The 14808-nt window shown below is 38.6% G+C and overlaps 1 long non-coding RNA gene across 1 annotated transcript; it reads right to left on the reverse strand.

The window, feature by feature from the left end:
• Nucleotides 1-6905: 6905 nt before the first annotated feature.
• LOC119872982 lies at nt 6906-13519 on the reverse strand. Its single transcript, XR_005362814.1, has 3 exons — nt 13444-13519; nt 10343-10832; nt 6906-7014 (listed from the first exon to the last, which is right to left on the reverse strand). It is a non-coding gene; the product is annotated as an uncharacterized LOC119872982 (long non-coding RNA).
• Nucleotides 13520-14808: the final 1289 nt, after the last annotated feature.

The raw sequence follows: 14808 nt of genomic DNA on the forward strand, positions 1-14808 counted from the left end.
AGGGAAGACAACTGCATAGAAGATGTAGTGATAAACAACAGATTAATCTTTTTTAATAACTTGGGACTTTTGCTTGCTGGATTTTAATTTTCCCCTCTCCTGAAATACTAAATAGAACATATACCATGGTAACATGGTTTCCTATTACTTTGGGGACGAAGAGGATGGGATTAAGTTTAACCTATTCCTTTTCTCTTGTCAGGTCCCTCAGGGCACCCACAAGAACCCACCTTCTTTGAGCTTTCTGTTCTCACAGCACCAGACTCCCACTCATTCCAACCCTACTTACTTCCTCTTGCTAGTTCCAACTTGAGCATTAGCAAGAGAAAGGAATGAATAAGAGGAGAAAGACAAAAAAGTAATTAATTCACTGAAGAGCAGCTGCAAATGAATTTTTAAAATAAATTATTAATTTTCTCTTTAATATTTCTGCATTGATAGTGCTCTGTATCTGGGGATTGGGAGCGAGAGCCGATCGGCTTCACAGCAGCAATGCCCTGGGTAGATGCAGCGGCACCTCGCTGTAAGGAGAATGCCTTGTGCTAACACACTCTCTCATTCATCAGCAGCATGCCTTTAGCCAACAGCATTTCAAACAGGAGTGGGTATTTGAGTTTATGGTAGGTAGAGCTGGTATGAAGGATGGGAGCCGTTGCAATGAAAGAGGTCGAATGCCTTATCTTTTGTATCTTCTGGTGTCAGGTCCCTAAAATACCGAGAGCAAGACAAAAGCGTAGTGCGTCTGACGAGAAAAAGGTGACAGCATGAATCCAAAATCTTTTTGCTTCTGTGGAAGGGAGGAAAACAATGCTGGATTTCAAGTCTGGAGGACTAGGAGTGTACAGCATGGAAAGAAGTCCTACTTCCGGACCAAACTAGGCAGAGATAGGGAATGGGGTGTAGGGAATGGGGTGGTAGGGCTACAGTGTGCCTCAGCTGGGTGACCTCCACTGGACCCACATCCTCCAGCGGCTCTAAACCCAGATTACAGAATGCACCTTTTATCATTCCCTTTGCTCAAATCAAATGCTATCAGAAAATCTGCTTCTCTTGACCTGTGCAGAATGTGGTTGGAAGGTAAACCTAAGCATTCTATGGAAAGACTATTTTTAGTAACAGAAAGCAACTGTGCTGCTTCTGTGTTCAAAAATGTTGGCTCCAAATGGCAGAGGAATGATTGTTTCCACTTAAAGTGATTGATATGTCTACACACACTTGAGAGATAGAATTTCATTACCTATTCTTTCTGCGGGGACTGACTGACTATAGTTTCAAAGGGAATAGTGAGCACATTTGTATAACAGAGTACCATTTTCTTCCATGAAATGGAGGTGGGGGAAGGCCAATATATATGGGAGAAATTGTGTTAAATAAACAGAACAAAGATATGAAAAGAGTGGAGAAACTACTACCCACAGAAGAATGTTCAGTACATACAGTAATTAGGCTTTTACTTTTCTATTTAATGATAGTAAAATACTTCTAGAGGTTCACTTGCAGAAATAAATATTTTTAAATTACCTATAATGATTAAGCAGAGAAAAAATAAAGAATACAAAAGGCAACCTAACAACATTACATTTATTCCATAATAATACATAATAATAAGAATTAATGCTTCCACTTTGAGTGGCATTTGAAGACTTGGAAACTCCAGTTACCCAATATCTTACAGCTGATTTTTAGAAGTGAAAATTAAGAAACCCAATCTCTAATTTGGGGTCAAACATAAGGGAAAACAACCTAATGAGCTCTTAAAATGGTAATGTTCTTTTATAAAATAAGAAGTCCTTCTGCAACCTAAAAATCTGTTTTCTCTCAAATATTTTTCTCTAATGCTATTTGGTTACCTTCTAAACCCATTATTTCCAGCAGAGTCACAGAAATCCTCAGCTGTGTAGGCGGTCCCAGTAAATTTAGCAGCCAAGCCACATTTTGACATGTTAAGAATAGGCGTCCATAAATCTTCTCCAGCTTCTCCTGAGAAGATTAAATCTTTCTTTTCAAGAATTTGCTAAATTTCAGGAAATGCAGTAATGTAACAAATGACTTGTAGACAAGGCTGAAGAAAGAGTAGAAGATAATGGAATCCCTTTATTCAAGAACCAAAGCAGAAGCTGAGGATATCTTCTAGAAGTTCTACTTTAGCTACTAAGAAAGAGAGAGGGGCACTGGGGCAAATGAAATCAATCTGCTTGCAGTAGCACTTGGACATGAGCTGGGCCAGGTTGAAACCACCCTACTGTTGAAAAGTTTCTGTTTCAGTACCAATCTCTTTAAAACAGAGATGTCCTATGATAAGCTTTCAATTAAAGAGACCTTTGCGGAGTCCAAATTTCACTCTTCTTTTTCACACATAGGTAAGAGAATGAAGGACCATTTATTTTGTCTCCCAAGTCCACTTTGAATGTATTTTCTGATCTTCCTCTAAATAAGAAGGGCTAATTGTCCTGAGTGATATATGGAGGAGGCTCTATCTACTTCATATGTCCTCAGTCAGCTTTAGCTGCTATAGCAAAGTACCATAGACTGGGTGGCTTCCAAACAACAAGCCTGAGATCAGTGTGCCAGCATGAATAAATTCTAGTGAGAGCCCACTTCCAAGGTACTGACTTCTCATCATGTCTTCACATGGTAGAATGAGGCTAGCACTCTCTCTGCAGTCTTTTGTAAGTCTTTTTCATAAGGGCACTAATCCCACTCATGAGGGCTTCACCCTTATGGCCTAATCATCTCCCAAAGGCCTCACCTTCTAACACCATCACATTGGGGGTTAGGATTTCACACATGAATTTTGAGGGGATACAAACATTTAGTCAATAACAATATGATTAAGAGAAAACTAGATTGTCTACCATAAGCAGATGAGAGATTTATTGAAGGATTACAGGACAGATCAGAGAATTGATGACAGGGCTGAATGGGGTCTGGGGAAGTAGGATCTAAAGTTGTTCCAAGGGAGCCAAATGAAAGGGCATTTTTTACCAGGGCTTTCAATGGGGGTGACTCTATCAACTATTTGCCATGCATGTGTCATTCTCTCTGATACTTCTAAATATAGAAGGAAATAGTCAAAGAAATATAGTCTAATTGGTTTAATATAAGTCATGAACACATCTACTGGCTGAGGATGAAGATGAAGGAGGCACAGATGACCCCACTCAGATGATTCTGGTTTCAAAAGTTAATCTTTCTCTCTCTTATTAGCCTTTGTTCCTCTCCCCTGTATCTTACTTTTCCTAAAATAAGTTACCTTTATAACTCACAGAAACTTAATTTGTATTCTATTGGATTAGACAGGAGAAAAAGAAAAAGATCTGGGAAAGAGTGAGGATGCTCCAGGAGGTACATACTAGCCCCATCTACCATGTGAAATTGTCTCTACTAGACGGATTCATGCACATTAGACACATATATCTAGACATAGCTCCATATCCACTGAAAGACACCCAAACCACATGGTTATCCTTCCCTTGTACCTTTGAGTTTCTATGTTCTGACTATCTTAAAAGGTAGTCTTGCTATTTTAGATCATTCTGTTGCCAGGATATCTATTTAACTGTAATCTATTGGTACTACTCTTTGCTAAAAGTCCCCCAAAGTGTGGTTATGTTGTGACCCTCAGCATCTGCAGTTTCAAGATTAATTTTTCAGGATATCACTTTGGACAATAAATGCTTTTTCTCCTCTCCAAGAACCTGCAACCCCATGTGCCAAGCCTGGCTCATAAAAAAAAGGACCTGTGACCTGAAGAATTAGTTTTTGAGAAAATATATTTTCACCTAAGGGAAAAAAATATATATAAGTTCTACTAGTCTCTCAGTTCCTTATTTATTTGTATATCCCTGGAGCACCAAATGTGTGTTTAATACATGTTCATTGAATAAATAACTAGATAACTGAGGTGGTAAATGAATAAATATTTACTTGTATCTGGCTATCAACTCAATCTCATACAGAAATGTTTAGAGAAAAAATTTGAGGGATTATCTCATTGAACCCTGTCATTTATTATAAGCTTGGGCATAGAGGCCTGGAAAAGGAAAATGACTTATCCAAGTTCTAGATCTAACGAGTGGCAGGTCAGAATATCAAAATGAGATGTTCTGACTTCAAATCCAGGACTTTTGCCACTGTCACATCCAGGTAATTCATGGTAAGTTCTTAAAGCATGGCATCTTCTAGATATATAAGTTTTTTTAATAGATACACTTGCAGACTGAAAACCAGGTTGGATTCAAAGGCAAGGTGTTAGAACACTGAAGGAGCAGTCCTTGAGGCTGAGGTTTGGGCCAGAGACTGCCTAACTACTGTCTTAGACTTGTAAGTGGCCAGAACAAGATGATCCATTTGTACAGATGGGAAGAGCTCTTTGCTACATTCTATCCTGCCCATAAGCTTCACTGTTCAATTCTCTGACTGACATGGGGAAGTATTTCCTAGGGGTGCCATGATCATTACAACCTCTTATTTATGAACAAGTTTGGTGAAGTCTTAGAACTTTAGAGTGACTTTCAAGGGAGGAGGATAACTTTCTTGTAGCTTTTGCCTTAGATTTTTACCCCACTCCGAGATGGTCTGCTGCCTGGTTCTAAGTTGTGATAGTGAATGCATGGAGACCAGAGAACCAACCTGGAAAGTGCTCTGGCTCAACCTCATGGTGGTACAGTATCTCACGTTCTCTATCTGTCTCATCTCCCATTAATTAAAATGTCTTCTCTGGGCCTATCACATTTAAGTAGCTAAAGACTCTTCAATTTAGGTTATATGCCGATGACTCACCATTATCTATCTCAGGACTGGACCTCATTCTTGTGCTCTAGTCTCATATATAATATATCCTAATAGACTTCTCTAACTGGATATCTCATAGGCAAATCAAGCTCAATCAGTCTAAAATGGAATGCCTTTTATATCCTGCTCCCAAGCCAGAAATCTGGACCTCACCCTAGAATCAACCATATCCAATTTGTTACTAAGTCTCAGTGATGCCAGCTCTAAAATACTTCTTCAACTTTGCCATCACCTCCCTATCTTGCCTTGATCACCTGCAGTTTGTTCTGGTGCAATGTCTTCCTAGCTGGCATTGCTATGTCTCGTCTTGCCTCCCTTCCACGCACCTTCCGTACTGCAGTAAAACCTTTCTCAAATATGAGTCTGATCCAGACACTCTCTGGCTTCCATAGTGTTCTACCACTTTGGCAGGGCAGTTTGGTCCTTCCATTCTTTTCTATCCATGCCAGATGGCTCTTTCATCTCTCCACTCTCCTCAGAGCCTTCCCTAAGCAATCTTCTGGGACCATCATGTACCATCCTGTCTGGAACAAACTACTTTATGTTCCACTCCTCAGGACTCACTTACTTCATGCTCTTTCACCTCTGTCTTTTTATGTATAGACTTCCCACTGCTTGGAATGACCACCTTTGTCTCTACTTGGCTTAAGTATCACTTTCTCTGTTATTTTTCCTAATTCCTCTAGCAGTTTGCCACTCTTCTATACCTGGGTATTTCTTAGTTACAGTGCTTATGCTACACCATCATTCTTGCTACTGGTATCATTTATTTATTTTTTCCACAATGACTAGCAGAATGCCTGGCACATATTAGTATTTGAATAATCATTCATATAATAATGGGTGGCTTAGTATTAACTTGTTACCAGCCCAAACGATATGCATTGAGCTGCAAGGAATTCCTGAAATAATGTTCTAATTTAAAAGCTTGGAGTTGTCACTATGGTAAGGCAAAGAGGAAATGTTTTGAGTGTAGCAGTAATTTGGGCACTATGAAAATTCTTATAGGCCAGAGACTGTCAAAGAAACCCATTCCTCTTATCACTCTTACCTAGAAATCCTCTACCAGAGACCAAGATTAATGACTAAGACACATATTTTGTCAACTGCGGCTAAGTATCTACAGTGCTTCTGCTGCTTTGTTTTGAAACTGATGGTACTGGGTCCCCTTTCCTGCAAGGCCACACATCATGCTGGGGCAGCAGACCCACTCATCAGCTCCATTCCGTGCATGATTTAACTGCAAGGTATGTGGCATGAGAGTAACTAGGATCATATATAGAACAAATGGAATGCCACCTAGGGGCTGACAAATCTAGTCAGGCCATCAGCTAAACATGAGTTCAGAATCCTCAAAGAGTGAACATATTTGGTTTGAGGAATAAGTTTCAATGGTGGGCTTTCTCATCCGACTATGAAGTAGTTTCCCCAGAGTATGGGCCCTGGTATAAGTAAGACAAAAGCTCTTCTGTAAGGAAATCTGGTGAAAACCAACTCTAGCTCTAAAAATGTTCTCTGCACAGCGATTGACCTACTCTCCTCTTCCTTTCAAACTACTCAAAATGGGCTAGTTGAATAATTGTTTTTTATTACTTTGAATGAATTTACATGAGCAATGTGGAGAAATAATTTTTATCATTTATGGGAGGAAAAAACACCTGTTTTTTCTCCTCTGACCCTTTTTTTTTGGATTAATCATGCTGTGCTGGTCTGAGATCACCAAGTCTACTAAACACCAACAGGAAGCATGAGACTCAATCATCTGATCTGTGATGAGGAAGGATTATTTTGAATTCGAAACCGTTTTTACCTTCACCAAACTCCAGGAGTTTAGAAATCATATCTGTTTAACTGTTTTATTTATAGTAACCACAATGCTCTGGGCAAATGAAACATTAAAAATTCATTTTGGGGATTTTTTCTTGTTTTCATTTTAGAGTACAAGAGCAAAAAAAAAATCTTATTTTAAAATATCTAGCTTACTACTGGCTTAATAATATCCACTATTTTCACATCAACTCTAAATTAAGAAAAATGTACAGTCAGATTACAATTGTCTACACTGCTCATGAAGTGTTGTATAATGCCTCTGGAAAACACAATCCTGTGATCTTACCTGCCAATATGGAGAAAATGAAATGCATATGAATCTCAAGTCTGAAGAGTCCAGATGCTCCTTGGATATTCTTTGTTCTTATATTCACCTTGGAAAACTGGAGTCTGATAAAAAAATAAATAAATAAATAAAAACATATCCCTCAAAGAATTTTCATCAGGCCTACAATTTAGAAAATATTTTCAGGGCAATTTTCAGTACAACCTTTTGATACAAGAAACAATTCTAAACCCATTCTCAGCCCATGCAGTGAAAGTATGTCACCACCATTTGAGCCTGAACTGGAAGGATCATTTTAAATCTAATCCATTCTTTGTCATTGAAACAGTTGTACGAAGCTCTCTTTCTTTTTCCTCATCTGCTAAATGAGATCATCTTCACCCACTTAAGACATCTTGATGAAGTGTTATGGCTTTTAAGGAAATTTAAATATAGGAAATATATTTTTAAAAACGCTCTGAGAATGATTTTATGTTTTCTACCTAAAGATGTAAAATGATATTTAATTTTAGATTTGCTTTTCCTCCAAAAAGTATTCATTTCCCAAAATAGTATTTGCTGCTTAGAGTGGTGAGGTTATGGATGATTTAGTCCCTCTACATTCTTAACTCTGTAATATTTTGTTGTCTTTAGAATTAAAATGAATCTTAAAAATGAAAAGCAGCAAAGTATCTATGCAACACATATATATTGACATTTTTTCTAAAGCAGGCTCTGAAATAAAGTTATAATGAATAACGAGTAGGAAAGAGAACAGACCAGTAGAGAGATGATGAGTACGGAACATGGAAATTATGAGAAGTATATAGACAGAAGGATATGCTGTCACAGAGGAAGAAGAGGCTAAAGAGTATTATTGCAAATGTCAGATGACGGGCAATTCTTTTGTTTAACACTTGCTGCAATTCTACCTTCAACAGCTTCGTGATTAAAAGAGTTATTTTTTTCTCATGAGGGGAAATCTTTTCCTCCCAGGAAGAGCTAACCTGACTTCCTGATGGACCTCATTCCTAGGAATGAATCTCAAGGAACCATTCTCAACAATGGACATTTCTTCCCCAAATAAACACAGCTGTTTAGTGTCCACAGCCTTTCCGATCATGCTCATCTTTGTCTAACCCCCTTAACACCACAGGTACTGCAGCGCTTTCAGCTCTGTGTTCCCATCTACCTTTCTGTTACTAAGCTTCAAAGAGAGGTCTAATTTAGACGTATGGTGTGTTAAAACCTGTAGCTCCAGATAAGGATTCTCCCTTTTATATAATGCATCTTAAAATGAGAGCAAAAAGCCGACATCAGTGTTTGATTTCCACTGTTTAGCGTTGAGTATTCTTGAAGCCTTAAAACTGAAGAAGGAGCACAGGGTTTGTGAGCTGCAGTAATTAGTGCTGGTGGCAGTAAGGCTTGTAGCAATGTTGATGAAAAGAAACCGTAATTTCTGTTCAACTCCTGAGGCTCTCCTTTCTGAAAGGAAGACTTGCTATGTTTCCTTTTAAAGCTTGGATCAAATAACTTAAGCAGACGCTGTGACAATACCATTTGCAGGAAAGGAACCTATGGGATGACTCACTCACCCACTCAAATGACGCCCTATACACCTACTTGTTCCTTGCCTTTACTTTCTGAGTCCTCTGAGTCAAAGCATTTGAAAATCAGTCTGCATGTCAAATGTCCATGAAAACCTACTTGCAGACATCTCTCCTGTTCATCCTTGTCCGTTTCACCTTTTTCAGCATAGGCAGAGTTATTAGCAATTTAGTGATTGTTTATTAACAAGGTCTACATGCCTACATGTAATAGAAAATTTATTTTCTTTTCTCCAAGTTAACATAGGTAATGTGACTTGCTTTGCTGCTCCAACATCCCACTCCCTAAAGGCTGAGAGAGGTCTCCTCTACTTTCAGAATCTTACAAATCCTCCAGTTCATCCTGACTTTTCTCCCTAAGAGTATCTGCCACGGAAGAGACAAACGTGCAGACCAAGGTCAGCAAATAGTCCTTTGCAGCTCTTACTCTATTATCCAAAATCACCCCATTTCATTTGCCTTTGAGAGTACTGGGAAAATTCTAGAGTGAATGGAAGTAAATTACTTTGAAAGAATTAGATTGGGTACTCATCTCATATCCGAATACCACTACAAATAATAAATATACTGGCTGCCATGTAGTAGGTTTGCTCAATGGATACTTGATCAAATTGCAGAGCTAATGTCTGAGATTATCTGGTTGTACATTATTTTATTCTGGAAAGTTTTATTGAATGTGGTGGCAGGCATAGATGCAATGTGCTGTGCACCACGACCTTGAATCCATCATCTTGCCTGACTGAAGAGTAGTTTGGTCATTTTAGATAGATGGAAATTTATATTACAGACATACTTCATTTTGCAAAGTATGTCTGATTCTAAAAAAAGTATAAAAATGTCCTCTTATTTTGTAATGCTAGACACATTTTTAAATCAGAGAAAAACCAACTCCTTAAAGTTATCCTAGAAATAAGTTAACTCAACAATCCCATTTATATGAGGAGACTGAAGACCAAATATATACTTTATCTAAGGTAAGGAGATTAGTTATAGAATAACTCACCATCCCCTTTTTTGACATGAGGTCAAGGGCTAGTTACAATATCATTACTCTTGTTCTCTCTTCTCAATATTAGACAATCTCTGTGAATCCTTTCTTCTTACTCATACTTTTCTAATTAATTGAACAACTCCCTCTATTTGTCATATATTATTTAAGAATGTTATTGTAACTCCAGGTTTTCATTGATTCTGTTGGCCGAAAATGGGAATATATCTGCCTTTCCATAAATCTCTGGGAATTCTCTCTAGAAAAATTTCCAGATTTAACCATTATTATTAGGAGGCTTTTTCTTCATGCGTTACTTGATTCTGAACACATTTCACTGCGTCTTTCAGTAGAGGTGAAAACTAATAGGAAGCCATAATTTATTGAATGAAAACAGTTCATTTATTTGAGGACAATTAACTAACCCCTTTTTGGTATTCTATTTTTCCAGTTAATTTATCTCAATTACCTTGCTTCTTTATGAGATAACTTGTTGATACGTTTTTGACCCTGAGCGAATACTTATTAAATGGGATTAATATATTAGCATTATTTTTCTTTGTCAAATATTTCCAGATATTTTTTCCATGAATATTAACAAAGAATGAGAGAATAGGGCATTTGCTGTCTGTTATGTACCAGCAGCTTATCAGTTGTGTGGTCATATTTAACTCTCATGGTATCACTGTGAAAATGCTTCCAGAAGCTTTAAATTTTGAAACCTGAGGACTGTGGGGTCCAGCAAGGTCCAATAGCTTGTCCAATGTCGCACAGTTAATGCGAGGTAGGGACAAGATACAAATCCAAGTATGACAACAACAAAGCCCATTATATTTCCAACACCATGCTCTGACTCACAGGCAAATGAGCTGGATAGAGCATCTCAGGAGATGAGATTTGGACTCTGGAAATGTTAAAAGACATCTAGCAAGGGGCCACTTTCAACCCATGGAGAGCGATGTGCCATTCCTGTGTTCTGGACTTGAGGTCTACCTTGAGTATATCCTTAAAGTTCAACCCTCTATAGGGAATCGTGCTTTCCCATCTGTGCATGAGAGCTTAGCACTCAGGAAAGGTTCCAGATTGACATCTGGCAATTTAAAGTTCCCCTAGAGTTATATAGGATGAGAATCTGGCTTATATTTTCTTTTCCCTACATAGCAGCTCATAATGATTCGTCTGTCACTGGCTGTTAAAGTAGTTGGCAGGCCTGGTGTGTGCAGGAAGTCAGAGTGACAGAGCCAGGATGTCTCAGTGGTTAAGGATGAGAGTAGAGGGCCTGGGCAGTCTCTGATTCCAGCTCTTGCTCTGGGCGGTCACTTAACTTCTCTCTGCCCAGTCCTCCCATCTGTAAAATGGAAAGAGAAATACTGATGAACTTCTCAGAGAAGCTATGAGGCAGAACCCATGCACGATTAACACGTAGTATTTGGGATATAGAAAGGGTAATGGAAAAGTTGAAAACCATTTCAGTGTGGGATCATTTGGTAAAAATGTGATTAAAATTTTTATTATTTGGCAATCCTGGTGCAGCAAACCTTTAATATAGCACTGGCTGTTATATGTAGCCAGCCTTTTAGGAAATACTGAAACAATAATTGCCCTGCAAAAATTTTGTAGTACAAAAATGGAAATATGTCAAATGAAAAATGTGTATTAGGTACTCCATTCCCTAGCCTTTCAGCAGGCTTCTTGATGTCATATTCTATGTCTTCTTCACAGTTTGTATGTTCTATTGTATATACTTCAGGGCCCTGTACCAAAAAAGAGTCAGTAGTCACGATATGGTTCAAGGCCAAGAGAAACTGTAATAAAAGGTCCCTGGGATTTAATTTTAATTTTTAGGTAGACTGGCTAATGGCTTTGATTCTCCTTGTGTTACTTGGACATACTTCTTAAGTGGCAAATTGTTAAGAGCTTCCATATTTCTACTCTCCAATTTCTCTGGGCTCTCTAGATATGCAATTTGTTGCACAGGTGTATGGCTTGGGCATTATATCTAATACAGATTTACTTCACCCTCAAACTCATTAGAAAATGATCATCTATACCCATTTAAACCTGGATGGAGTCTGCTTTGTTTCTCCCATCCACTTGAGGAATGAGACTCACTGTTGCATTATGTGATTTTTGTGCACTTGAGACCTTTTTGCTTCCTCTTTTTTCAAAGAGAAGTCATAGTAACAAGGGGAAAACATGTAAAGGCTTTTAAAGAAACCCTGCCATGGCCTGGAAAGGTGTTTCACAGTACTTCGCTCCAGAGGAGGGCAAGGGGCAGACCACCAGTATAGATATGACCTGGAAGCTGTAGACAGTCTCCCCCAGAACTTCAGAATCAAAATCCTCATTCTAATAAGAACCCTGGGTAATTTGTATGCATATTAAGAGGTAGTCTAGGACCTTGGTTTTAGGGTAATTAGAAAAGGTTAAGGCCAGTTACATGCCAACTACACTTGCAGTTAGCAGTTGGTATTGGGTTCTGCCATTTCTCATATATATATATATATATATATATATATATATATATATATATAAAATAATAATCCATTCTCACTATCCAAGAAATTGTGAGGAGCCAGAAAACTAATGAGGCTTGAAGACTGAGTCTTACCCCCTGTGCCGTTATGAAGACCATCCCCTTGCCCCCATCTCCCAGTTCCTGCTTTGATGCTTGAAAGTTTCTCCATCCACACCTGATGCTGTTCTCCCTTCTTTGCTGGGTAAATAATGGGTCAGTGTGTCTCCCTAGCCTTTGGTACACTCTTCCGTCTCACCTGCACCAAAACGACAATTCTCTGAAGAGCTCAGACGAGGTTGTTGTTGTTGTTGTTGTTGTTTTTAATAAATAACCCTGACTCCTTTAGACTTGTCATAAGAGGAGGGAGAAAGAAGCAATGAAACTCCCTAACTAGCTTACTTTGGCTCCTGGATGCCAAGGCAGATGTTACAAATGACACGACATCTCTGCTCAGGGCCTCAGTGTGGAAATTACTCAGCAGAGCAGACATGGGCCTTTCTGTTTTACTGCCAGTTATGAGCTTGTGAATAGCACACCACACTGCCCTGATTAGTGGATGCATTCACTCCCTCCTCATAATCACAGGGACTGGAGCAGAATGATAAGAAGGGCTTCCATGATACAGTTGGTAGTGTAGGGCTGCCCTCTCTCGTCTCCTCCTTTGTTGTGCTTCTCTTAATGCAGACAACCCTTTGAAGTGTGATTTTTTGGTTTTGACCGACTCACCTGAGCTATCAAAAGCTACACATTCCCCTTATCACTGTCCTACTGAGGCTTGAAAACACCCATGGGAGAGCTTCAATGTTAGTGCACAGCTGTTGGGTATACCACTCCCTGCTGTCTACCAGGAAATGTTGATTCTCCTATTGTACTGCAATGAATAATCACCTTAATTTTTATTAGAGGTTTATCTTCAGACCTTGCCTAACTTTTCTAAAAAGCCTGAGGGAATTTGTCAGTTGATTAAGACTCCAGCTAGTATTGCTAAAGGATTTCTTCTGGGGAGCTCCTTCAAGACTTCAACTCTCTCCTTGTGTCTTTTGGGTATACAGGCAAGGGCGGATGAGTGAGCAAGAGAAGATGTCTAGGTTGGAGCTCATAGTGCTCAGGTGTGTATGACTTATTTTCTCTGGATCCCAGTGGTATACAGTTCTGATTCTCACCTTCCTTCCTTTACTGAAGGGCATAGAAGGAAAACAAGTGGCAAGTGGCTGCATTTAACTTCTGATAAGAGGGCACAGATGCTGTTTGGTAATGGAAAATTTACCCAGGCTGTGTATGTACTGAACTACCTCTTACATGGTGTCAGACTATTTCCTTTATGATAATGAGCATCTACGTGATCCTAAACATACACAGATCACACATGTGGTCTTTTAATATGTAAATCTCTCTAAAAACAAAAATAGTACTTGACCTGTTTATAATGATGAAGACTTACTTTAAACCAGAGAAGAAAATTGCTTTCATCTTGAATTGTTAACTGTGATCAATTGGTAGTGGTGCTTGGAGTCCTGTGTTAAGAAGAATATTGAAGCAACCTCAGGGCTCAATGGAAAAGAAAACCATGATAAATTACATAAAAGAGGATGGAAGCATTTGTACTACATGCTTTCTCTATACTGTTCATACATATTCTAACTGTAATTTATTGTTGTTTGCAGGGAAAAGAAAACCTCTAATAGCTGAGAGAGAGATAGCTCAGATCAACTCATAGGTGCTTTCATATTTCCAGATATACAGTTTACTGGCTATACCAAAGCAGCTTGCCTGGATAAATGGGACCAGCCTGTCCTAACTATACTCAAACAGATTAGGGCATACCTAGTATTTAGAATATTATGTACTATTCTTTTTGGTTCTGTTCTCATATTTCTCTGGATTTGTTTTTGCATGGCTTGGGGCAAAACTCAGGCTACGATCACATGACTATGGGTCAGTCCCTCAACTTCTCTGAGGCTTGGTTTCTTCCTCTGAAGGTTGATGAGAAGAACACATGAGAAAAGATATGTCAATAAAGTCACAGTAGGAGTCGCTAGACATGAAGAGTTTCAAAGGACTTGTTAAATGGGGAAGGGGAAAATGGGGATGGAATTTGCGTGTGTATATCAGAGATAACTCAATAAATGACAGTTATATTTGAATCCTACTAGTATCCTTATAAAACTGATATACTTCAAGGTCAAAATATATGGGAAGGCAAACAATTTTAGTTGCAGAATGGGGATGAAATATTTAAAAGGAATATGGGCATTTATGTGCGGGCTAGGTGCCTCTAATGCACAGATTAGAGGGAACAGATTCACATAAACGTTACTCTCTAATATTTGTAAGTAAATATGTGATTCTCTGGAGTCACACAGAGCTTGATATGGTATGTCTTTTCTTTCAATGTGTAGTGATGTGGCCTCTCCTCTAGTTTTTAGTGAACAGTCACATGAATATGTCTGTATTTTTTACATAACTGAGTAAGGTGGTAGTGACTGGGGTCAAGTAAAAGATCATCTGCCAAGCAGACAACTAGGAAAGCCAGAGCAGAGGTTGTGGTTAAGTTTATCAAACCAAACTAAGATAAAATGAAAATGATGAAAACTTAAAAATGGGTGTTTATGATACAGATATTTTCTACTTTAAGATAACTACAACCTAACTATTGTTGGGAGAAGTTGGTAGTGTCTATCCAGGAAAGCATAAGCTTAATAACTTTCCATATGCTGTTCCTGTTAGTGGATCCTTTCAGATGTCCTGGGCTTCCATCCCTGGGAGATGTTTCCTTCCAGTACATGCTTTCTTCACTTCCAGAAAA

The sequence above is a fragment of the Canis lupus genome, chromosome 8 (assembly GCF_011100685.1).
Source record: "Canis lupus familiaris isolate Mischka breed German Shepherd chromosome 8, alternate assembly UU_Cfam_GSD_1.0, whole genome shotgun sequence".
NCBI lineage: Eukaryota > Metazoa > Chordata > Mammalia > Carnivora > Canidae > Canis > Canis lupus.